The sequence below is a fragment of the Podarcis bocagei genome (assembly GCF_964188305.1).
Source record: "Podarcis bocagei genome assembly, chromosome: 15".
NCBI lineage: Eukaryota > Metazoa > Chordata > Lepidosauria > Squamata > Lacertidae > Podarcis > Podarcis bocagei.
This window is the reverse complement of record NC_138141.1, coordinates 20097143-20121974: the sequence shown is the minus strand read 5'-3', so window position 1 is coordinate 20121974 and position 24832 is coordinate 20097143. Positions and strand designations below refer to the sequence as shown.

The 24832-nt window shown below is 41.5% G+C and overlaps 1 protein-coding gene and 1 long non-coding RNA gene across 11 annotated transcripts in view; one reads left to right on the top strand and one right to left on the bottom strand.

Moving 5' to 3' along the window:
- NCAM1 (neural cell adhesion molecule 1) overlaps window positions 1-24832 on the top strand; it is a 220553-nt gene that overhangs the window by 60842 nt on the left and 134879 nt on the right. The gene's annotated exons all lie outside the window — the stretch shown is intronic.
- Window positions 13193-22807, bottom strand: LOC308574111. Its single transcript, XR_014002349.1, has 3 exons — window positions 22266-22807; window positions 14292-14434; window positions 13193-13522 (listed from the first exon to the last, which is right to left on the bottom strand). It is a non-coding gene; the product is annotated as an uncharacterized lncRNA (long non-coding RNA).

The following is a 24832-nucleotide window of genomic DNA, read 5'->3' as shown; positions in this document are numbered from 1 at the left end:
ATAAAGCCCAACATTAGGCAGCATATTACACTGTCTCCAATAACTGTAACTCTAAACCAAAATGGAAAGGAAAATGCCTTACTTTTAGCAGCGGTGGTTTTGTTAAAACCAGCCTCTTACCACCCACCTACCTGATTGTTTCCAAAGGGGAAAAGATCTACAGCTGGTACTTATTCATAATTAATTAATTAATAGAGTTTGTTGCCACACGAAGCAGTGAAGGCCACTAGGTTAGAAGATTTTAAAAGTGGACTGGAGAAATCCATGGAAGAGGAATATCAATATCTATTAGCAATTGTTGAAACTAAGGGCTCTTCCACATTTCTACTTCTCCCATGCCTAGAAAACATGGGTCTGAGTTGTTTTGGACTTGTCCCATGCTTCCTAGGCACGGGTCTGAGCAGTTTTGCCTTTGCCCCACTGCTTTCCCCAGAAAACCTGGTCTTTAGCACTAAATTGGAACAAACAACAATCCACTTGATTGCCATGTGTTTCAATTCAGCACTAGGGTTTTCCTAGGGGAAAGCAGAGGGGCAAATGGACGTGTGGATGAGCCCTAAGTGGAGTGCCCATGTTCAAAAGCTGTATGCTAGAGGGTCTAGATGCAGTGAAACCCAGGGTGGAAGAGGGCAGAATACATATGGTAATGATAAGGGCTTATCCACACTTACCTTCACATTTCTAGGTATAGGTCTGGGCTTTCCAGGTCTGTGTCTGAGAGGGTTCCACCCCCCTCCCCCGACACTTTCTGCTCAAAAACTCACATTTTAACTCTGGATCAAAGCAAACAGCAATTCATGGGAAACCTGAATTGCTGTTTGCTCCAGTTCAGTAGTAAAGATTGAGTATTCCTGGGAAAGTGGCGTGGCAAAAAAAAAAAAAAAAAGTGCAGATACATGGACTGCGAAAGTGTGGACCTGTGTCTAGAAAGCGCAGGACAAAAGGTAAGAATGGATGAGCCCTAAGATGTAGTAGTATGGGATTACAGGCCACAGTTTTATTGATTACAGATGTCAGTGGTTATGGTGTAGGCACTGGGCATGTATAATGTAACCAAGCAGCCTGCCTGCTTGTTGATGATTGGCAGGATTGACCACGGTTAAGGATCGCCCTATGATGTGCATCAGTTCTGGGCAACCCCCATGATCACCATTCAGGAAGGCTATGGTCTGTCAACCCCAAGCTCCTCCCCCAGGCTCCCTTTAAGGGGATAGCTTGCTACTGCAGTGTGTCCCACCCCCACCCCCACTTAGAACTAAGGAGCCACCACAATGCCTTATCCACCAAATGGCCTGAAAGGAAAATTCCTCACTGACCCCTAAAACTGTGACTTAAGCACTTTGATAGCAAGGCACACAGAAGCTAACCCTCTTGCACCTGGGCAGCTGCCAGACATCAAATAAAGGGGAGAACTGAGGCTATGGCTCGCGTCCAGCTGGTTTTTATCTATGGGGAGCAGATGAGAGAGAAGACCATGAGACCAAAGTCTCCTCTCTAGCCCACTCCCCAAGTCACACCCCTGGATTCCACCACAGTTGGGAGAGTCCCAGCAATCAGTATAACCAGTGGCGGAGGAAGGGAATCTCCTCCCTGCCCTGCTACTGGCGCATATTGCAGGAGGGAGGCCTATCTGCCATGGCTGAGCTGCAACCGCTGCTCCCCCAAATTCAGGTAAGTGGGATAGGGAACAACAGCTAGTGAAGGCAGTTGTCTTCGTGTCCTACCTGTGGGCCTTTACATTCTTACACATTTGACTTCTTAGTCCTCAAGTTCCTACATCTACATCCCATGTTGGTCCCTTGTGATGCTTGTCTAATGAAGCCTGTGCAACTCACTATATTGTGTATTGCTACAATAAAATTTGGCCCACTGAATCATCTGGAAATACTTGATACTGTTGAATTTTTACAACTAACCAGCTATGGACTTTGTGACTAGAGGGAAGATTTCTGGGAGTCCCACATCAACCACCCTGGATTTTCTCGGAACAAATACAACGCAATAAATGGACACAGATAAAACCAGGTCTGAAATAAGGGATCAGTCCCCCCCCCCCCTTCTATCCCTTCCTGTCGTATGTTGTGCAATCTGAAATCCTACGTGGTTTTTGCGTATCTGTTTTTGGCCAGCAAAATGGCTGCTTGTTTTCTTTGTTTTAAAAATGTGCCCTTACACAGTCTGGCGTGTCTCAGCAGGCTGCGTTGTTCTGTGTAGGAGTGGAGATTGCAGTACAGTATACACTTTAGACAACAGTCATCACTTGGACAGCTCCAAGAACATCCTATGAAACTTTGTAACAAACAGCAGTGCAAGGCTGGTGTATAGAGGGACTTGTTTCTCCACCCTCCTCCCATCAACATTTTTTGCCTGAACTCTCTCCTTTGCATATCGACCCTGAACAGAAGGAATCCTTGATTTTTCTTTTGATGGAGTTCATAAACTTGCAATTAAGGACAGTGCTGTTAAATGCTGATTGTGGCAGAGGGGGCTATGGAGCACAAAGGCAGGCCTTGTTTGGGCCATTGTTTCTGTCCTCAATGTCAGTTTCCTTAGCTTTGTGGAGGACTTGGCTTACAGCTTGTGCTTCGTGATGTACCGAACACACAAGAGGCCCATTCTTTCCACCCAAACATTAATTACGGGGGCAAAATATGGAGGAGAGAGACATACTGATATCACGGCCTTGGAACATTGCAGGCTCAATTTTGTTCCACCCCCTTTTTCTTCTGGTGACACAGAAAGCAAATTTCCACATTTTCTGGGTCATGTTCTGGGATGCATATAGATTCAGTGTGATGTAAAATCATGATATACACATTGGTAACAAGCAGAGGTCTACATCCCTAGCATAGTTGAGGCCCTTGTTTGACCTAACCAGGTTTCTGTGGGAAGCTGTGCTTCCTGTAGAGGAATTTGCTATGGAACAGATAATGAGACACTCAATATAGAAATAGGAATCGAGCAACAAAGACACTTGGGGGTTGCACTGGTTATGAGGCATAGTGAGGCTCCATGGCTCAGTGTTAGGAATTACTGGAAAAAGAAAGCAGCATGTTATATTTTGGTATCATTCATAAGTGTATCATACAGGCTAAAATATAATGTGCAGGACTTAAATATATATGAATTGCTGATTGCTCTAGCTCCACCTCCTCTCCTACTACCTCAGAGCTGTATTCTTTTGAGCATTCCAGAAGTACAGCCTAGTGATACAAACAGCTCATTCCCAGCTCTTGCATTTCTGCACATGTGAACATGTGCAATTGAGTAATGATATGTAGCATGTTTGAAGCATTCAGAACACATTTACATTATCTCAGTGATCTTTATAACAGAAGGCATGACAGTGTTATTATCACTACCACATTGTAGACTGAAAGAAAACTGGTGTGGAGGAGGGCTGGGAAAACTCACTTATGACTACTTACAACAACATAATGCCAGATGTTTTGGACTGAATCTCCCTTCAGCCCCAGTTAGCATGGCCAGTGAACAGAGATGATGGAAGGTCGAGTCTAGAGAGAACCCTATTGGCTACTCAAACCTAAAAAAGTATATAGTTCTGTTATCTATCTAGCCCAATATAACTTGTTTTGACTGGCAACAGCTCTCCAGGAGCTCAGATGTCTTTGTGACCATGGTAAAATTTGAACTAGGGATTCCCTAGCTAGCCCATTCTCCTAGCTAGTATTCTGCCATACCAGCAAACCAGCGCAAGAAGGGAACATGGAGGTTAGGGTGTCATTGACTACCTAAAACAGCAGATAATGTGTATGTATGTGTCATTGGTGGGGGAAGGTGAAAGAGCAGTGCAGTGGTTGATAGATTTAGGTCTATGCAATGGTAAGACCTTCTCAAAAAGTTGCATCCATGGAGAGGGAGCCATAGCTGGTAGAACCCTGCAGCAAAAGGTTCCAAGTTCTTTCCCCAGGATTTCAGGCAATAGGGCAGAGAAAGGCTCTAGGATGCCACCAGCAGCCAGAAAAGACCACATGAGACCATGTGTACCAGTGGTCTGCATTGACATAAGACAACGTTACATTTACTTACTTACTTTTTTAAAAAATACACCCCACTGTTCACTACATCCTTGTATTTAGGCTCCAACCTAGTAGTCATTGGTGAGAGGGACGTACAGGTAGGTGTATGAGTGGACTGGCCGAAGAGGGACAGTAGTAACTTTGGTGGCCTTATTTACATGGCTGCATCTGTATTCTGTTCTCTGTTGAAGCCACTCAAGGCTTCTTGCCTTATCTAGGGATGATGCACCATAGCTGAAAAGGCCTTCATGGATCATGATCTGCCTCTTCAGAGGTGGGAAGCTTGGAGAAGGGCCTCTGACAATGACTTGGGGACACAGGCAGGTTAATATCTGTGTTCAGAGAAGAATATGTTTATGCCTTACGTGGTGATCAAGTTGCCATCTAAGACCTCTTTCCTCAACCATAAAACACCAGGAGTCTCAAGCGACCACCTTGCTTGTTTTACCTACTGGGAATCTTCTCACAGCGCCAAGCCCTGCATCTCATAGCATCCATGCTCTGCAGCACCTATTGGGGCTGTCACTTCTGCCACAAAAAACAACAAAGCAACAAAAACAACACATTGTGGCTTGTGGGTGCCATGGGTTGGTGAATAGCAGCCTTGTACTGCAGGGGAAACAAGCCCTTTGTCTGGCATTGTTGAGATCATTCAGGCCTCTGCGGCTTGATTTGTGTGTTTTATATTCAGCATAAGTGACAGGGAGCTTGTGACAGTTGCACGGTGTCTAGGGCTGTCTGTTGAATATCAAATTGTTTGACATCAGCTGGAGCACCGCTGTGAAAATTGTCTGATACATATAGGCCCTTTTGACCATGAAGGGTTTGGAGAGGGGTCATAGGTTAAAGGCATAAAGCAGTAAGAGACCTCCATTAAGGAATATGTCTGACCCGGCATTCAGAAATCAGCCAGTGTTCGCCAATTATATCACTTCTTTAATAGAAGAAGGGATGAAAACCAGAGCATCTTCTTCGCCCTTTTTAAATTTTAAAATGTTCATCATGCTAAACCGAAAATCTGCTTTCCATGGTTTGGCTTCCAGGATGCATCTAGACTGAACACCAAATCCTGAGATGTACCTGGGAAGCTGTCTTATACAGAGTCAAACCATTGATTCATCTATCTCTGCATTTTCATCACCAGACTGGATTTGTCTCTCCAGGATTTCAGACCAGAGTCTTTTTCAGCTTTTCCTGGGGATGCCGAAGGTTAAATCTGGGAGCTTCAGTATGCAAAGCATCAGCTCTGGCTTTCCCACTCAGTTGTGTCTTGAGGGTTGTTTTTTCTTCTTTGGGGGCCTCTTTAAGTTTGCGAGACAGTGCTGTACTGGTATAGTACACAACAAATTTCCACCCACAGAGCACATTGTACGTACATATCCCTTGCTTATAACACCATTCCGTGCTACATGCCGCTGGAATAGAATAAAAATCTTAAGTAATTGTTTCTCTTTTTTCATACAGTTCTGCAGTTAATGAAAGTGAATTGAAACCACCATTGCTCATTAACTTGCACAGGAGGGAAGCAGAGTTGGGATCCAGAAATGAGGAATAGTTGAAAGGTGTATTTCAACAAAGAAAAATGTGCATTTAAAATACGTACAGCAAGCTTCAAATCTCTTTATGTGGTGGGTCTGCTTGGGTTGCCCAGCTTGTAGAGAGCTTTTTTTTGTTTTGTTTAAAGAACAGCTGATGCCCTATCACTTTTCTTTGTTGTTTCTCCTAGTACCCAAGTAGTTTGTTTGCTTTTGTTTTGTTTTTCATAGAAATTGAATCTAATGTGTTCATTTAATAAAAACCGCAGTCTATAGTTTTTAAAAATAGCAATAATAATCTACATCAAAGATTCGCCTGGTGTTTCTTGAACTTTGGGGAATAAGACAGTAACTTTCTGCTTTTCAAAAATAAATATGTATGTCTCATTCCATATATTGTCAAAACAGAATCCTCTTTCCTCTCTGATTGAAAATTACAGGAATGATAGCAGCCTGTGTTTGATTTCATAGATGTTTGCTTCTGCTACTATATGTTATGTAAAACAGCAGTGTGCTAAGGTGCAAATTCAGCGAATACAACATGAAATAAGAGTTACCATTGTCCAGTGCAAAGCAAATGCACTTTGGTAAGTCTTTATTCCCTTTCCTTCCATCCCAGCCTCCCTGGTCAAATGTAGCAGCAAGTAGACTTCTTCATGCTCTCAGATTTGGAGAGCTGCTAGTAGGTAGAGTAGGTACCATTGGCCTAGATGGAGCAATGGTCTGATTTGTTATGGTAGCATTATGTGCATAAAAGGAAAAGTAGAAAGTATGGAAAGGGTGTCTTGAATGGATTATAAATGTGGAAGGGAGCCAAGTCCTCACCAGTCATTGTAGTGCAGCATTTACTGTATGTGTGTCCCACAGTCAGTTCCTAGAGACTGTCTTGTGTTAAGGGACTATCAAAGCAAATAAGTAATGATGAGTTCTGGAGAACACGGAAGTGTGTTGCCCTTTTGTGACATTTTGGTTGGTCCCAATCAGGGTATAGCCTAGTTGTGGATTTTGAAGGTCCCCACCCCCCTTTTTAACATTAAAGTAGTGTTGAGAGGGCTCACATTGAGAGTAGTGGAATGGTATGATTAAAAACAAGTGACTTGTGCTTCTTCCATTGTAACAATAACCATAACCATAACCATAACAATATTTATATCCCACCCATCTGGCTGGGTTTCCCCAGCCACTCTGCACAGCAGTTTAATAATAATGTGCCTGTTAATGGTAAGAAATTGGAATAGTTGCCTCAAAAAGTATTGGGCTGCGTATTTCACCTGTGAACATACCATGCCCTTACTCAAAGTAACTTTTGGTTCTCCTTCTGGTGATATTCTAGAAAGAGGTTGCAGCGTTTTGAGAACTCTCATGGGAAATTTTTCTTCTGCTTCCAACAAGTGCCTCTGGTGGATTAGTTGCTGAAACAGTTTAAAGAGCTAAAAATGGAATGCTGCTTAAGATAACCCATTTTCTTTTGCATTGTTATTGCAAGGAACAGAGGATGTTTATTTTGAAGTGGCAAAATTTAACTGACGATGAATGGCAAACTTTGTTCAATGCTTTCATCCTGTGGAAATGTGTATCATGTTGGATGTGCTGATATGGTTGAATTATTGTGACCGTTTATTCCATTTACAGTATCTTTGCATCAGCACCAGCTTATATCTTCTCTCCCTTACCCCCCCCCCCCCGGAAATACTTAGCCAGATGGAAACAATATTACTTGGTGTGATGCCATGTTCCTATCCCCAGAGTGAATTTTTAATACTAATAATTTCCATTTGTTCAAATTCTAATGCACAGTTTTGACCTTCATAGGTTAAATAAAAATGGCTCTTTCAGTTGTTGCCAATGCTCAGACATATATCTGTCCTGTCCTATTTTGTGCAGAGTTTTTGAAAAAACGTGAAAATTCTGCATTTACAGTGGTGCCCCGCAAGACGAATGCCTCGCAAGACGAAAAACTCGCTAGACGAAAGGGTTTTTTGGTTTTGCGTTGCTTTGCTAGACGAATTTCCCTATGGGCTTGCTTCGCAAGACGAAAACGTCTTGCGGTTTGTTTTTTTTTAAAGCCGCTTGAAGAGGCGCAGTTGCGACGGACCATGCTTCGCAAGACAAAAAACATTGCAAGACGAAAAGACTTGCGGAACGAATTCTTTTCGTCTTGCGAGGCACCACTGTAAATTTTTGCAGATTTTGTACAGTTTTTATATTAATTACACAAAATTTTAATGCAGTTTTTTACATGAAATAAATATTTTTGTGTGAAAGCTTCGTGCACTAAAACATGGATTACAAAATCTAGAGAAGTGTGTGATCTGACTAGGAGTTGAATTCTGGTCCACAAACAATTTTGGGAGCAGTGGGTTGTGTTGGTTTGCTGCAAAAAGTGACTGAATGAGTTACTTTTTGAACCCTCCCTTGAGTAGTGTCACTACTTTCACCCAAGCTTCTCTTTGTATTCCGTTGATGCATCATTGTGTATTTTTTTATTTATGTTTTGCCCAAGCCCAAAGCTCTCGATTTCTGTTGAAAATTCATTGTAGGCATTATTCAGTTCCCATACTAGGTGGTTCTGATGTGCTTGCATATGCCTTCCTGTTGAGGATCCAAGCTAAGAAGTTTGCCTTGGACTTCCTACTGCTCAGAGAAATAAAGCAGCATAATTCCCTGCTTGCTGCTGTATGGTTAGACCCACAAAGAAGCTGCTAATGTGCTTGAAGGAAGGCTGCAACAAGTTTCTGCCATCAGAAACTGCTTATGAATAAGGAGAAAGAGAGCCTCATTGTGTGAGGGGAGTCCCCCTGTTTCATTACAGGAGGCAGTGATCACTGATCTTGCAAACGACACAGAGCAGTCTTTAATTGGCCATTGTTGGTAATTGTTCGAGAAGTTTCAATGGTAGCCCAACTCGAGGCAAACTTGGGGCAGCCCCCACCTGCCTCCAGTAATTTCCAGGCTGGGCTCCTTCAGTGCATTCTGCACGGGCTGCTCTTGAAGACCATTTGCACATTTCAAAATGGTTCAAAATGAGTACTGAAACAGCTGCACCAGCTGCCACATTGTTTCTAGACTCTACTCAAGGTACTGGTGTTGACAATGAATGTCTTAGGTTGCTTTTGCTAAGATTTCTTAGGTAAAGTCTTGTTCCAAATGAACAAACCTCTTTGGGCATTGAATAGGGCATCACAGGGCTCTGTAGATGCCCCTCTTGCCTCAGCACATGGGCAAAGCCTTTTCAGCATTGGCACCTCACTAGTAAATGCTTTTTCTTTCTTTTGAGAATTGCACTGCTGACACCCTTCTAAGATTCAGAAAACACATGGAAAAGTTATTTGAAGCCTTCAACATAGAGTTGTGAGGGTGGTTTTTTTAAAATAATAATCACACACACACACAAAATCCTAAAGAGCCTGCTGTGTTTTAGAGTGTCATATTACTTTAAGTGTCTTGTTATTTTAATGTGATTGTTTATTATATTTCATGGCTGTTAGCTGCCTTGCAAGTGTAGAAGTGGGTGGAAAAGCAGGTTGTGAAAGTATTAAATAAATCAAAATAATATCTAGCTCATGATGGAATGCTTGAGGAATTTGATTGTGACAAATTATGTTATGAACTGACTTGACCCTATATCTCCCATGCTTATGTGTGGATTCATTTTCATAGTTTCTGAATGTTCCAGCACAAGTTCTCAGCTCAAAAAAAAACCTTACCAAAACATGTTTAGAAATTTAAATACTTAGGTTAGTGTGAATTTTTGAACAGATTAAAAATATTTAGAATCACAGATGAATGTGGAAATGGGATGGAATGGATTGTGAACAAACAGAAAGTGACATAGACAGCAAATTGACTGGTTTACTCATTCCTAAATTCATGCAGGTCTCCTGCTCTGCTGGTACTTACAGGAAAATTGGTAGTGATTACCAGAGCCTCTTATAAATCAACCTTAGCCCTGCAGGTCGAACTATGGAATATCTTGTCTCATTCAAAGACCAGAGTCCTCTGAAGGATGACAGGACCTTCTCAGGTTCTCCCCCCCCCCAGTTGCTGTCCATAGTCCTGAAAGGGTTCCCTAGATGATCCCACAGTTGCATGTTGAGCAGGAAAGCATACAGGGGAATAATCCCCCAAGTCTGGCTGATCGGAGGGCGATGTCCTCAGCTGTAATGGTAAAGAACAGGGTACTAAAGACTCCCACCGCACTGAGTGAGGTGATCTGTGAGTCTACCTAATCTGAGTCCTTGGAATGGCATGGGAACCCTGGTGTAAGGGATATGACAGCAGGTGAAGCTGATAAACCCATTAACTGTCTGTGTTCCTTGTGGTATGGAGAGGAGAGGTGCCTTATGTAATGTTATTCTGTTAGTTTCAGAATAAAGAATTCTGGGGAGCCTTGACCTTAACCTGAGGAAGGGTTTTGACTCTGTGGTGGAGCTTCTGCCATACACCCCTGGTTCCATTTCCTGGCATCTCTAGATAGGGCTGCAAATGACTCCTGCCTGAAACCCTGGAGAGCTGTGGCCACTCCATGTAGTCAAGACTGAGCTAGATGGACCATTTAGCTCTGTATACGGAGTTCGAAAGCACGTCAAAGTGCAAGTAGATAAATAGGTACCGTTCCGGCAGGAAGGTAAACGGCGTTTCCGTGTGCTGCTCTGGTTCGCCAGAAGCGGCTTAGTCATGCTGGCCACATGACCCAGAAGCTGTACGCCGGCTCCCTCGGCCAGTAAAGCGAGATGAGCGCCGCAACCCCAGAGTCGGTCATGACTGGACCTAATGGTCAGGGGTCCCTTTACCTTTAGCTAAGGCAGCTTCTTATGTTCCATCTTGGATATGTTCCTGAACATTGTAGGAAGTCCAGAACAAATCTGAAGCATCAAAATTGGGATGGATTTAAATGTGCAAATACTTTCTTTTTGAAGGTTCTGCAGACCTCTCAATCTTTCCTTCCTTTCAAGATTATTGCATCTTATTTTCCTTGTTTCTGTGCCATGCAGATGCTTATTATGGTAGCTTGTTGTTGTTCACTGTTGTAAATGAATACAAAATTAGGAAGCATATGGCACACGGTTACATTTCCTTAAAAAACGAAAAAGAAAACCCAATGCAGCAATATTTTCCCAAAATTATTTATGAAGTGCCTGTGGGCATTTCTGTAAAATGGTAAGTAAATACCACTGAATTCGCTGGTTTGACAGTTGTTATGATGCTCCATACCTTTGACAGTAAAATGAACGATATGGCAGAGTTAACAAAAGACTAATCAGATTTCTGTTTTCTTTCCCCTCCCTGCCCTTTTCCTGCTGCAATCTTTGGTGGACAATGTATCTTGGGATGGTTTCCACAATGACATTTCGTTGTACGATTTTTCTGTTTCATCAGGTAAAGTGTCTTATTTCTTCTTCTTTTTACTTGTAAATTCACTTTTTTGAATAATGCTGGTGTACTTGTGAACATAAAACATCTGGCCTGGCTGGCTGTTACCTTAAAATGATAGAAGCTTTGCTACACCATGGTTGTTTGTATGTGAGTGTGCATATTCATTTTCAGCACCCTATAAGGTAGTGTTAAAATATGTATAAGAAAGGCAATATACATTGGGCGTAAGAGTAATGAATAAGAAAAATAAATTGTAAGGGGGAAAACAGAACAGTAATCTATCATTCTGTTGCATAGAGTTGTTAATTCTTTATGCACATTGTGTGTATGTGTGTGTAAAACAACAAACAGTGGGTCTAAAACCCAGCACACTGATTTTAGTAGGCTTAAGCGTGTTTTAAAACTCTTGGCTTGTGGCCAGAGAATGCATTCAAAGCAGACTACATTTGCTTTAGGAAAACATGGAATCACCTTACATAGTAATAGTGAAGCCATTTTGCTTGTGTAGAACTTTACGTAGCAAAATGGGGATTTATTAGGAATGTCAGAGGTTTGCAGAAGTACACAAATTATTTTGGGGGGAATAGCCCAATGAGGACTTAGAGTGCTGGCTCACTTGAGGTACTCTTGATTTAGTAAAGCTGTTCTTGAGATGTTATGGGGCATTGTGTGTGTGTTCATGTGTACCCAAACATCTGTATTTTAGTGAATATGTTTGTAGGACAGCTTTTTTGGATGAAGAGCCAGCATTCCAAAAGCTCCTCTTCAATCTCTTTCCAGAAACCACTGCAAATGAGATGCAGCCCTACAGTGCATTCTGTAAGCAGGGAATCCATGGCTATTGTGCACTGCTTGAAATGAAAATAATTGTGTGTCTTTGGAAGCAACATAAATCTACATAAACTGTCTTAATTGCCTTCCTAGACCTCCTAATCAAAGAGACTAGATGAATGTGAACTGACATCTAAAAATCCATCAATTTATTATTTGTTCTTCTTGCAGTGTCCAGGTTTAAATGTCTTGAAATGTATCACTTTCTCTGCCATAGGTACCTTTTTTCACTAACCCCTGCTATACAGTGGAACGTCAGTTGTCGAATGCTTCGGAAGTCGAATGTTTCGGCTTTCGAACGCTGACAACCTGGAAGTGAATGTTTTCGGTTTTGAATGCGCCTCGGAAGTCAAATGGATTTTGCCGACTGGCAATTGCACCTCGGTTGTCGAACATTTCAGAAGTTGAACAGTCCTCTGGAACGGATTACGTTCGACAACCAAGGTTCCATTGTACTTCTTCCCTATCCCAGTTAGCTGCCCCTGCTACTGCTCTTCAGATTAAATCCAGTCTCCTCTTCATGACTGGGATCACTCTTCCCCAGACAGGTTTTCCTGGCACCTACTGTACATGGATGCCTTTTAGGTGCCAAGTGAATACTCTCTTCCCTTCTCCCAACCATTTCTGGATTTCTTTTCGTATCTTGCATTACAGTTGCTTCTGTAGGCTTTGTGCTGGTGAAAATAGCTTAGCTGATGTTCCATAGCTGGTTTAAGTGTTGTGTATTATTAGGATTTTATTGATTCACATTGGGCTTTTTGGGTAGGATTCTGTGATTTTTGTTGTTGTGGGGGTGGGGTTAACATGCTGTGAAATGCAAAGTTGGATAGGTGGTATAACACAAACAAACAAACAAACAAATATTCCCACCCCCCACCCTGCTAGAGCTACAGCTCTGTGTCACATAGGGTCTGGATTATAAAAGCTCCAATTTCAAAGTAGATACGAAGTGAACGTTGGAAGGAAGGAGCTTGCTCAAATAGGCCAACTCCATTTTGAATCTCAAGCTGACCACTAGCCCCTCTGGCAAGTGGGTTTATCTCACGCAAATGTTCTCTCATATTTGGGAAGAGTGACCAGAGGTCAGTCATACGAGTACAAGCTCGGCATGCCAAATGTCCCAGGATCAATCTCCAGCATGTCAAGTGATGTTAAAGTATCTTCTTGTCTTGTAGAGCAAGAAAAAACACAGATCAGAGGCTGCTCTCAGACAGAGTCAATATTGTTTGATTTTATAGATGGTTGAGCTATCTTAGGCTGTTGTTACTATTTTTCCCCCAGTGTGGGGCTCCCACTATGGGTGCATTTCTTCCTTCCCCTGCAATCAGGCAAATATTGAATTTTTTTGGGGGGTGGGGTGAGGAGCGAAGAATTGTTTTTGCCAGAACTCTGGTTCTCTAAAAGCTTCAGATGAAAAGATATGATAGCAGAAGGCAAGAGGGAGTTGGCCAGCTAGCATTGTTCTCACCAGCTCTGCCTCATCTGCCATTCTGAAACAGCCGTTCTTTAAATAAAGGTCTGCCCAGGGACAATCAGTTTAATTCTTTGCTTTTGGCTGGCAATGTTAGTTTTGAGGTGATGCTCTGAGCAAGATACGTTGCTTGTCTGCATATGGGAGTTTGCTGTTGGCTTTAATGAGGGAAGGCACTGCCTGCAAGCTGCATTGCTTGTCGTTCTGACTCTTGGGAATGAAGTTTTTGCTACATGGAAGGCTTTGTATGCTGTATTATTTGTCTCCACCTGGTGGGAGAGAAACAACATTTGGATTTTCCAGTTTGCACAAATTTCAGATAATCATTTCTGCAGGTAAGGAACTCATTGGGATAACGTAACACACATTTCAGTGCAAAGTATCATTGCTAGAAATCTTTAACACATTCATTAGCAGTTTTGAAAACTCTGCCTTGCATTATTTATAGCACTCAATTAATTTTCTTTCTTTTAAATCCATCTATTTCTGAGGAATAGAAATGTCAGAGAAAAATATCCCCCCCCCCCGCCTCTGGTGGCAGAAGCTAGTTGCTGGCTTGTTCCTCCCCTCCCTCCCCTTTGGGCTTTCTTTCTGATACTTGCATTTAAGTTTTGTGAAACACATTTCTTTTTGGTGTAGCTTGGGGCTTATCCACATTTAACTTTCCAACATGCTTTCCAGGCACAGTCCGATCACTATTTTTTTTTTTTTTTTGAGCCCTCCCTGCAACAACCTGCTCTTTACTGCTGATTTGGAGCTAATGGCAATCCACAGGAAACCTGAATTGCTGTTTGTTGCATTTCAGCTTTAAACAGCAAGTTTTCATGGGGAAAGCTCTGGGGTGAAAGAAGAGCACTCAGGCTCAGAGCTTTAAAGTGTGGACCTGTGTCTGGAAAGTGGGCCAAAAGGTAAATTTGAGTAAGCCCTTGGTGTCAAGGTGACCTCTTTAAAGAGAACCTGTTGCCTAGTGAAAGAAACCTAAGTCAATTAATTGTATGAGCTTTTATCAGTTAATAATAAATAGTAAGGAGCACACACCTTTTATCTTTAGATGATGCTCCAACAGGTGCCATTTTAGAAGTTGCTTTCCTTCCTTATGTGAGAGAAGGGAGGGGAATGCCTCTTCCAAGAGGGTTCACTCTTAATTGACTATTCCGATTAATCGGTGAAATACTGCAGCACTAGAAACGAGACAAAGGGGGGTTAGGAGAGTCTCAATGGGCTTTCTCAGCATATCTGCTAATCTGGCCTTCCAAATAACTGAACAAAGATCACTAGTCCACTCACACAGAAGGAACATGAACATTTCATATGTGGCATATTGATTGTGCGATTGAAGCCAAGTCCAGCATTACCACTTTGCAAAAGCAAAAATTTGTTCCTGGTTTTTACTTTTCACCAATGGCCACGCCTAACCTCTGTTTTCTTCAGTGGTATACTCTGCCTACATGCTTCCCTCCATTTTCCATATGAGAGGCATTGTCTGTATATCAGTGGTGCAATTTCTAGGGCCATGTATGAATTCTCTCCCCCTCCCCAATAAATGTTTGCTAGTTTGTTTTTGCTTCCCACCACAATTTCTCATATGTATTTGCTATAAAATAATATTTATTTATTCATTTATACATACATACATACATGCATGCATGCATGCATGCATGCATACCCCACTGATCTTGCTGGGTTTCCCCAGTCATCAGTCATTTAAAACTTCCCTAAACAGGGAAAATGTGCTCAATATCAAGGGATGGGAAAGGTGGAGAAAAAAGGGAAATCCAGGCACTAGTACGCAAAGTTACAGTTCTTATAATGACCAGATGGTGTATTCTGCTCTATAACCTCATTCTGCTACATGTAGAGACCTGGCCCAAATATTGCATAATTGGGGCCTATTTTGCTGTTTGCCCCTTAACTTTAGCAAAAGATTTTTAACAAAGGATATATTTTCAGCTGAGCAAATGGCCAGTGGCATTATACCTTCTCACTGGTCCAGCTCTCAGACAAGCTCTTAACTCTTTCTGCCCCAAAGTGAACCACACCGACACCCTTCCATAAATGATTGCTAGCTTTTCCCTGAGAAGGCCTTTTATGGCAAAGAGCTCACAATGATGGGGCAGAGCACTCATGTCACAGCCTAGGAAAAGGTGGCTGAGTTGGACAGTAGGGCAGAGACTGTTACTGTACTTATGCATTTTACTTAACACTGTGAGAGAGAAGGCATTTATCTGTGTCTCAGCTAAGGTTGTGGTAATAACGTATATATGTGTGGGTGGCTTTCTTTAGGATCAGGGGCTATTTGGGGCAGCAGATGGGAAGCCTTTGGGATTGGATAGCCCCCTAGATCCTAGCTGCTTTTCTTTACCTTACTGTCTTTCCCTAGAGGTGGTTTTTTTTTTGGAGGGGTGTGTGGTGGTGTCTCAGCTTGCAAGATGAAATGAGGTTTTGTCATCTGGCAGCTAGACCTGCTCCCCTTCAGTGTATTGTGTGTCCTTGTCGGAATAATAAAAAATCAAGTCTTATTTTGGTCCGAATTTGATGCAGTATTGATTTCCCCTTGTTAGGCAAGCTGTAAATCAGGACATTGAATTCCTTAATCTCTTTTCACAGAATGAATCTCCAGTCAAAAGGTTATTCTCTTTTTTTGACATTTATTATCATTAACATGGTTAAGGTGCTGGCGATTCGGTTCTTGTGATGCTGCCTTCTCCTTGTTATTTTGTGGTTTTAAAAATTCAACTCCTAAACCAAGAAGCCATGAAATGCAACCTTATTAGCACAGAAAGCTGCCTTTCACTGAGTCATACCATTGGCGCATCTAGCTTAGTATCAGCTACACCAGGGTGGGGAAACTGCTGTGGGACATTGATTTTTGGGGTCGCCTTCCACTCCTTGGTTGTTCAGCAGGCAGCAGTTAAGAGGAACAAGTGCTTTGATGTAGTGCAAAGTTTGCAATTACAGCACCTGCCTGTGTACAGAGATCTGCTCTAAGACAATCAAAGCAGAATGTAAAATGTCCCAGCAAAGAGGTGGACTTGCATTCTTTGCAAATATTCAGAAAGTGTCCATGCATTTTGCAATTGTATGCATGCATTTTTCAGGATGCAATTGCATGTTAAAGTTTGAGGCTTTGAATAGCGGTAAGGCAGGGCTTACACAGTTTAGCTGTACATTGACCTTACCTGCAATCTTCTGGGATTATTTATTTATTTATTTATTTATTTATTTATTTATTTATTTATTGCACTTAGAACACATAAAAGGAGGTGAAGAACTTATTTTTACAATTTTGTAAAAAAATGTATGGATAAAATGGAAGGTGAAAATTATACTAAGAATTAAATATATGTCTCTGTCTCCATAAGAAGTAGCATGATGTGGGTCTGACTCTGCCCACTGGAATGTAGTCCCTGACAGCTTTCTACTTGAGTAATGTGGCCCTCACTGCAGTGGACCTTTAGTATCTCAGACATGAGACATTTCCAGCTCTGCCTGAAGACAACAGGAATTGAACTCTGGATGTTGGAAGCAAAGCATGTGTGTTATCATTATGACCTTGACATTTAAAGAATTATGGTCTGGAATTCCATTAAATGTTGGCCAAATTGCTTTGCACTATATATGCTGATTTTTAGTTACTGCCGTACTTGGAAACCAGTTTACCTCCATTTTGAAAATAAATCTGCTTGAGTTCCAATCCTTGAAAGGCAAAAGCCAAAGCAAGCCATGTTTATTTTCAAAAAGCACCATAAAAAGAAGTCATGCTGGATTGGACTAAAGGTTCCTCTAGTTTGGCATTTTGTTGTGAATTCTGAATAGATTTTAATGAGGGGGGTAAGCAATAGCTAGGAAGGGGCTGCTGCCTTCATGCTCTGTTCATAGGCTTTCCAGAGGCATCTTTTTGGCCACTATAGGAAGCCTGTTGATGGAATAGTAGGTACTATGGACATTACGTTATGCTAGAACCTCCAATCCTAGCAGCAGTAGAGAATAATTGTCCTTTGAGCTTGCCAAAATGTCACCTATTTTTCAAGGACCTGCTTTCCATGCACTTCTGATTTTAGGGTTAAAATGTAAATATTGTGTTGGTAGTTTTCTTTTGAACTGACAATTTGGAATATTCATAGATGTTCCAAAGTGCTTCAATGACTATTCCAATGATTATCATACATCTCATCTAGGTTATACTGAAGTTAGAGATCTGGTAGACAGTAGCTTTGGATGTTACAAAGCGCATTCAACTCGGTTGTCAAATTCAACTTATTTTAGGGTAAAATTGGTGAAACCATTATTTATCTACAAATCTACATGGTCTGTCCTATAATGTTATATATCGTTTGCCTCTGACATAGTAAGACTCAGAAAAACATTCAAAATTGGATTTCACATTGCAAATAGATTGACAGTTATAACAAATGAGAAGAATCTAAATAAAACAGCTCCTTTTACTTCTGCTGATGCCATAATTTCCATAGATGTCCCAGATAATAAAAGAAATACATTTTCAAGGAATACTGCTAATAAGAATGAAGATTTGTCAAGCCCAAAATTCACCAGTATGGTGCCCTCTGGGTCATTTGGACCACAACTCATAGTCCAAAACATCTGGAGGGCACCAGGTTGGTGAAGGCTGATTGGATTGAAAGTCAATTCTTACTTCCACAGAAAACCCAACCCAACTCTTTGGGACATCATTGCTTCTTCCTCTTAGTGTGTAGTGTGGTACTTTTAAAACTGATATGCCACACTCAGCCAGCATTTGTAAGGTGAATTGTGCATATGTAACCTGGCAGACATCTGGATTGTATTACCTCATGTGTCCTATCTCTGCCTGCACAGGCGATTGTAGCCTTAATCCCTTCTGGTGCTTCAACATTACAGTGCATTTTCAAAACATCAAATAGTGTGGAATTCATAATCTACTTCCCCTTATCTCAATTTGTAAACCTTTAAAGTCATTGCACAGTATTTAAACTGTGCAATGATTTTTGATTTTCAGTAGTTCAAACGCCAACTAAACCCAAAGTGAATATCAAAATAAATCCTGCACAGGATTTCAGCCGACAGAAATGGAAAGCTGAAGAAGAGAGCATGGACCTTGGTCTGACCAGCAAGACTATTCCTATGTTCTTAAACCCCACGGCAGACAAATATATTTCAGGGCAGTGGTTCCCAAATAGCTAAGTACTGCGGACCCCCCATTTTCCATAAGTCAAGCCATGGGCCCCCTACTTTTGAAAATGTTGCTCCCTCTGTGGTACTTTCTGTTTTGGGAATGGTGCCACCATACCCTCCAACATGTTCCAGCACAAAAACAGGATGCATGTTTTCTGGGCTCTGCTCCTACACATGGTACCCAAAAACGGGGTATCCTGGACAGTTGACAGGTATGTGCTGTGGACCACCTGGGTTTCATGGACCACCAACTGGGCACCACTGCTCTAGGGTAAACCACATGTTTCTCTTATGCATTGGAGGATTGTGTGAAGCAGGGAAGGCAGGGCTATGCTGACCAACCCCATCCTGGTACCACATGCCGCAGCTAGTCCCTCCCCATGGTGTGCATTCATTTTTTTTTCTTTTTTAAGAATTTTTTTATTTTCAATGCAGAATCATAACAAAAATTACAAACATTGAGTCCAAAATAATACTGTACAAACAAAAATCCCCGGAACATATAGAAAAAAAAACAGAAAAGGGAAAGGGAAAAAAAAAACAAAGGAAACAAAACTAAACTAAACTAAACAAAAACGAAAAAGCACACATCTACAGAAAAAAAAAACCCATATCATTATGTACATAAACACAAATTGACTTCCTTCCTTTGTTCTAAGACCTCAAAAAATTTACTCTTACTGTATTGTTGTGTCTAATTAGATTACTTCCACCTTGGTACTTTTTATTTTTTTTACACCATTTTTCTTTTTCTTTAATCCTGTAAAGCATCATTCATTACATACCAATATACTAACTCCAGAACAATGTTTTTTCATATACTCTTTAGCACAACCCCATTCTTTTAATAATTTCTGGTCCGATTGTCCCCTTATGTAAGCTGTGAGTCTTGCCAGATTTATGTATTCACATAATTTAACTTGCCAATCTTTCACTGATGGAATTTTTCTGCCTTTCCAGTTTTTAGCTATAAGCATCCTGGCAGCTGTTGTTGCATAAAGGAATACTTTCCTTTGATTTTCAGGGATATCATTTGTAATTAAACCTAAAAGGAATGCCTCCGGTTTTTTACTGAAAGATAATTTAAACATCTTTTTGAGTTCTTTATAGATTTCATTCCAGAATTGTTTAATAGGTCGGCATTCCCACCACATGTGAAACATTGTTCCTATTTCTTTTTTACATCTCCAACAGGTATTCGATTTTAATTTGTAAATTTTTGCCAATTTTACCGGAGTTAAGTACCATTGGTACACCATTTTCATAAAATTTTCTCTTATTGTATATACTATAGGAAGAATGGCAACATACCAGCAGCTCCTAAAGGAAGAACAGGGCCAATTAAAACTAAGATCATACGATGAGGTGACCCAATACTGTACCACATGGTTACAATATCACCAAATTGCACAAATATTCAACCAGGATAAAGTAATAGGATTTGAAAAAGAAGAATCAAAATTACAAAAAGTATTACTACAAAACTCAAAAAAATTATATCCAAAATGTATAATTTACTATTAGAATGAGAATTAAAGGATGAAGAAGTAAAAGAAGTTATGATTAAATGGGCATGCGATATAGGATATGTAATTCGGCTGGACCAATGGGAGAAATTATGGAAATATGATATTAAATTCACTCCATGGTGTGCATTCATATGGGGGTTCCAGGGTGCACACAAGCCTTCATGCATATACCTGTAAGTTTTAAGTCTGCCCTCCTACAGCTGCTTTGCCTGACAGATGCTACAATCTCTTTTTTCTGCTGTAGTGCGGAAATCTGTAGTGGAACAGATGAGGAGATCAATGTGTTCTGGTCCCTCTTAACGTATCCAGGGTGACTACATTCACTTCATTATTCATACACATGCATAACAGTTTGACAGCACAGAAGGTCCCAGGTTCAACCCCTTCCATTCTCAGTTTAAAAACAAACATACAGTTCAGGTGGAAAGGATGAGAGCTTGGAGCTGGTGCCCGTGTTAGTTGGCAGCACTGCCATAAATGGCCCAGTGGTCTGACTCTGTATAAGACAGTTTCATAAAGCTTCTTATACTTTTTCTAGCAGTTTTCAGTAGATCTGAAGATATCTCAAGCAGCAACCATCAGTTGCTTCATGTGTCTCTTAAAGACACATCTTTCTGCCCAGGCCTTACCTGACTCATATAAATCAAACCTTGTTTTCAGTTTGCTTTAATTTACTGAATTTCTATTTTTATTTGCTTTTATAATATTGTTTTACTGGTTTTATATTGCATTTTTGTTTTAATCATATTGTTAGTTTTTTCTATGTTGCAGGTTTAAAAATACTAAGCCATTTATAAATGCTTTAAAACCAACCAACCAACCAACCAACCATTAAGGGTGATAGCTGTTCCTTTTGTTATGCCCTGGAGGTACCAGTATACTGCCTCTGAACAGGGAGGTTCCATTTTTCTCTCATTCTAATAGTTGTCATGTAGAACTTGCTGCCTCACCCCCCCAAGCCCTCTCTGCTTTCTAAGTTGCAGCGCTCTCAATTTCTTTATTATGTAATGCGCATTCCCATGCCTTTTAATTGGTAGCCATCTGCAAGCACTGTGTAGCAAAATCTATTTTTGCATCTGGGTGGATTTCTCTTCCCTGCCAGAATGCAGCTCACTGAGCAGCTGGTTCCACATGTTCATAAATGCTGTGTGACTTTAATACAGGCACATTTGATTTTTATTGACAGCCCGTCAGGCTTGCGCCAGTGCATTGAGGCTCTTTGCTGACACGAGGCAAGCAGCAGCCAGCCAGAGAGGGGCTCTATTAGCGTGGCGAGTGCAGAAATCTCCAGGCAGGCTGCGTTCCTTCAGAGGCCGGCTGTTCTCATCCTCCTCTCTGCCATTGCCCCAAAGAATGTTGCTGTCTTCCTAAACCAGTATCAAATGACATAGCAAAGACTTTCTAAAGCTAAGGATTAAAACAGTTGCATCCTCCTTGGAACCTTTCCTTCTGCTGGCTCTCTTCCTCCAGTCATTGCGGAATTATAATGCCAAATATTGTGTTTCTTTGCCATTGCTGTAGTCTCTTCCTTGTTGAAGTCTGTGTTAGATATCTGGCATTCAGTTCTGTCCTTTACTTTAAAGTTTAGAGAATGCATTGTTCCACCTCTGATATGGGTCTGTTTGCTTGGCCATTTCTGCTGGTCCATTTGTCCCACCCCCTAAAAATAAAACTCAGCTTCTTCCATGTAGCTGTATGTAAAGCTAAAGGGACCCCTGACCATTAGGTCCAGTTGTGGCTGACTCTGGGGTTGCGGCGCTCATCTCGCTCTATTGGCCGAGGTAGCCAGCATACAGCTTCTAGGTCATGTGGCCAGCATGACTAAGCCGCTGGCGAACCAGAGCAGCACACGGAAACGCCGTTTACCTTCCCACCGGAGCAGTATCTATTTATCTACTTGCACTGATGTGCTTTCAAACTGCTAGGTTGGCAGGAGCAGGGACCGAGCAACGGGAACTCACCCTGTCACTGGGATTCGAACCGCCGACCTTCTGATCGGCAAATCCTAGGCTCTGTGGTTTAACCCACAGCACCATCTGCGTCCCTGTAGCTATATGTAGAATGTTGTAAATTCAGTCCTCATTATCTCCAGGTAGGGTTAGGAAAATCCCTTTACTGAGATCCTGGGAATCCACTGCTAGTCAGTGCAGACAGTGTTATGATTACGACTTTTTAATTTATATACCACTTCATATATTAAAAATATATATCCAAGCAGCGTACACAAAACTGAAGCAACAACAGACAACTTAAACAAAATATTGCAAAAATACACAATTACATATAAAAATGTTGCATTAATACAACATACCTCTCAGCCTTTGGGTTCTCACTTAGCGTCCAAGCAAACTCTCAGCTCCCCCATGAAAGTCTCACAGCAAGAAGAGATCCTGGAAACAGTGGACATCAATCACCCTAGACTCTCACTCTAGACTTGCTTTTCATGGGCCTCCCCAAGGTGGATGGGACATCCTTAGGCTGCCCACAGCTGTGTCCCATTCAGCCACACTCTTTATACTCGGTTCCAGGTGCAGCAGGTTTTTTGAGTTTCCCAGGGGGGTCAAGAGGAGGGGAAAGCTCTCCCCCCCACTCACAGCTCTTTCTTCACCCTCTGTTCTCTCCTCCTCCAGTTGAATTAGTCAACAAATAGTCTGACTTGCTATCCAGCTGTGTGTGCCAGTTCTGTTCTTTGGCATCCTACCCATTAAAGTGTGCAATGAAGTGCATGCTTGCCCATCAGAATAATCTCTGCCTTTGTTCATGGAATATATTGCTCTGTTGCTGTGCTCACCACCACTCTCCCTCCACTCGTCCTCTCGCCATCTGTACTGATTCCTTTGACATATCCTCCTGACTCCTTTTCTCTGTTGGTGAATAAAAAATGTGTGTGTAAGGGGGTGGGCGGGCATTGGTGTGTGTTACTAGCAGGGATGGAGGAGAATTTGATTTGGTCCATATTTTTACACGAGCTGCCCTAATTTGCAGCTCCTGGGTTAATTATACGGATTGGAACATAATTAACCTTCAGCTCTGGCAATGCTCCACATGTTTTTGGCTCAAGAAACATACCAAAAGTGCAGAACAGTGTATTTTAGAATGAAGTACATTCAGAAATGTGCACGTTGGGATAAAATAAATAATTAACTTTGTATTTAAATAAGAATTTTAGTACAATATTTTTTAGACAATAACCTGCAGATTAATGTGGAAGGACAGAAATGATTTATAAATAAACATATGTGATAGTGACACGGGCGCAAAATAGATGGAACTGTTCATCCTTAGTTGCTGGTTCTCTTTCGCTAATGTATTCCATTGTTACAAAGGCAAGCTTTCATTGGAAGTATCTCTCTCAAGAGCGCCTGTGCTTGCCTCACTATTTATGCACTTAAAGTCACTTAGCAGCAACAACTTTCCTTGCCTGAGGCACTAATAGTATTACATTGTCAACTGTTGCCAGTTACCCAGGAAAATGAATGAGTAATAAAGAGAGCTGGGTGAGTGCGGTTTGGGTAGGACTGATAATGTGTGAATTGTAAGTTGCAGTATGTCAAAAAGTAAAAAAACCAGGACACCCTGGGTTTTTTTTGTGGGGGGGACTACTGAAACTGTTGAGCTGGAAAATCAGGACACATGGCAGCCTTCCTCTCCTCACTTTCTGGTTTGTTTCTGTATTATGTATTAATTAAAAAATTGATATCCCACATCAGGCCAGCATATTGAAACTCTTATCAGAAATCTATGAATAGTGGAAAAAAGCCAGACTGAAACAGAGCAGCAATATCATTAAGAAATCAACCAAACATCAAGCTAGAAAAGAGCTACAGTGCATGACTAAACAGTATGTTGTTACCTGACACCTAATATTACAAAGAGAAGAGGAAGTCAGGCAAATCTTCTAGCTGGGAGCCACTACCAAGAAGGTCATAAACGAGGGGTGAGCAGTGAAGTCGCCAAGTTGATTGATGGTTCTGACTTCTTTGGGGTGATTAAAATGAAAAAAAAGCATTGTGAAGATCTCCAAAAGTATACCTCCAAACTTTGGGAATATGTAGGCAAGTGGAAAACGAAATTCAGTGTACATAAGTATAAATATATGTATGTCAGTGTATACATGCATCTGCCATGCAAGTTCTGTTTTGGCTCGTGAGAAAATGTATGTGAAAATTAACCTAAATTATATATGTCATATAGGGACGCAGGTGGCGCTGTGGTTTAAACCACAGAGCCTAGGGCTGATAAGAAGGTTGGCGGTTTGAATCCCTGCAATGGGGTGAGCTCCCATTGCTCGGTCCCAGCTCCTGCCAACCTAGCAGTTCAAAAGCACATCAAAGTGCAAGTAGATAAATAGGTACCGCTCTGGTGGAAAGGTAAACGGCATTTCCGTGTGCTGCTCTGGTTCGCCAGAAGCGGCTTAGTCATGCTGGCCACGTGACCCGGAAGCTGTACGCCGGCTCCCTCGGACAGTAAAGCGAGATGAGCGCCGCAACGCTAGAGTCGGCCACTACTAGACCTAATGGTCAGGGGTCCTTTATGTCATATAAATGCCAAAAATTACATAAGTTGATGGTCATGACATTCCCCCCCCCCCCGCAAGTGTGCTCTTCCTTCTCATATCTATTTATTGTAGGCCTGCGGACTTCTGCCTATAAATGCATAACTGCACATAAATAAGATTAGTGACAGGTGCTAATGGGTTTCCTGGAGTTTGTGATTCATGTCCGTTTGGGAAATTGCATTGTGCTCTTCTTGTGGAGGGTGGAAGGATATCTTGGATGGGCAATTTACTGCCCCAATACTGGAATATATCCTGCTGCTGATGTGACATTCTATTGATGTCCCCGAATTAATTTCCCCCTCTACCAACACGATGACTCT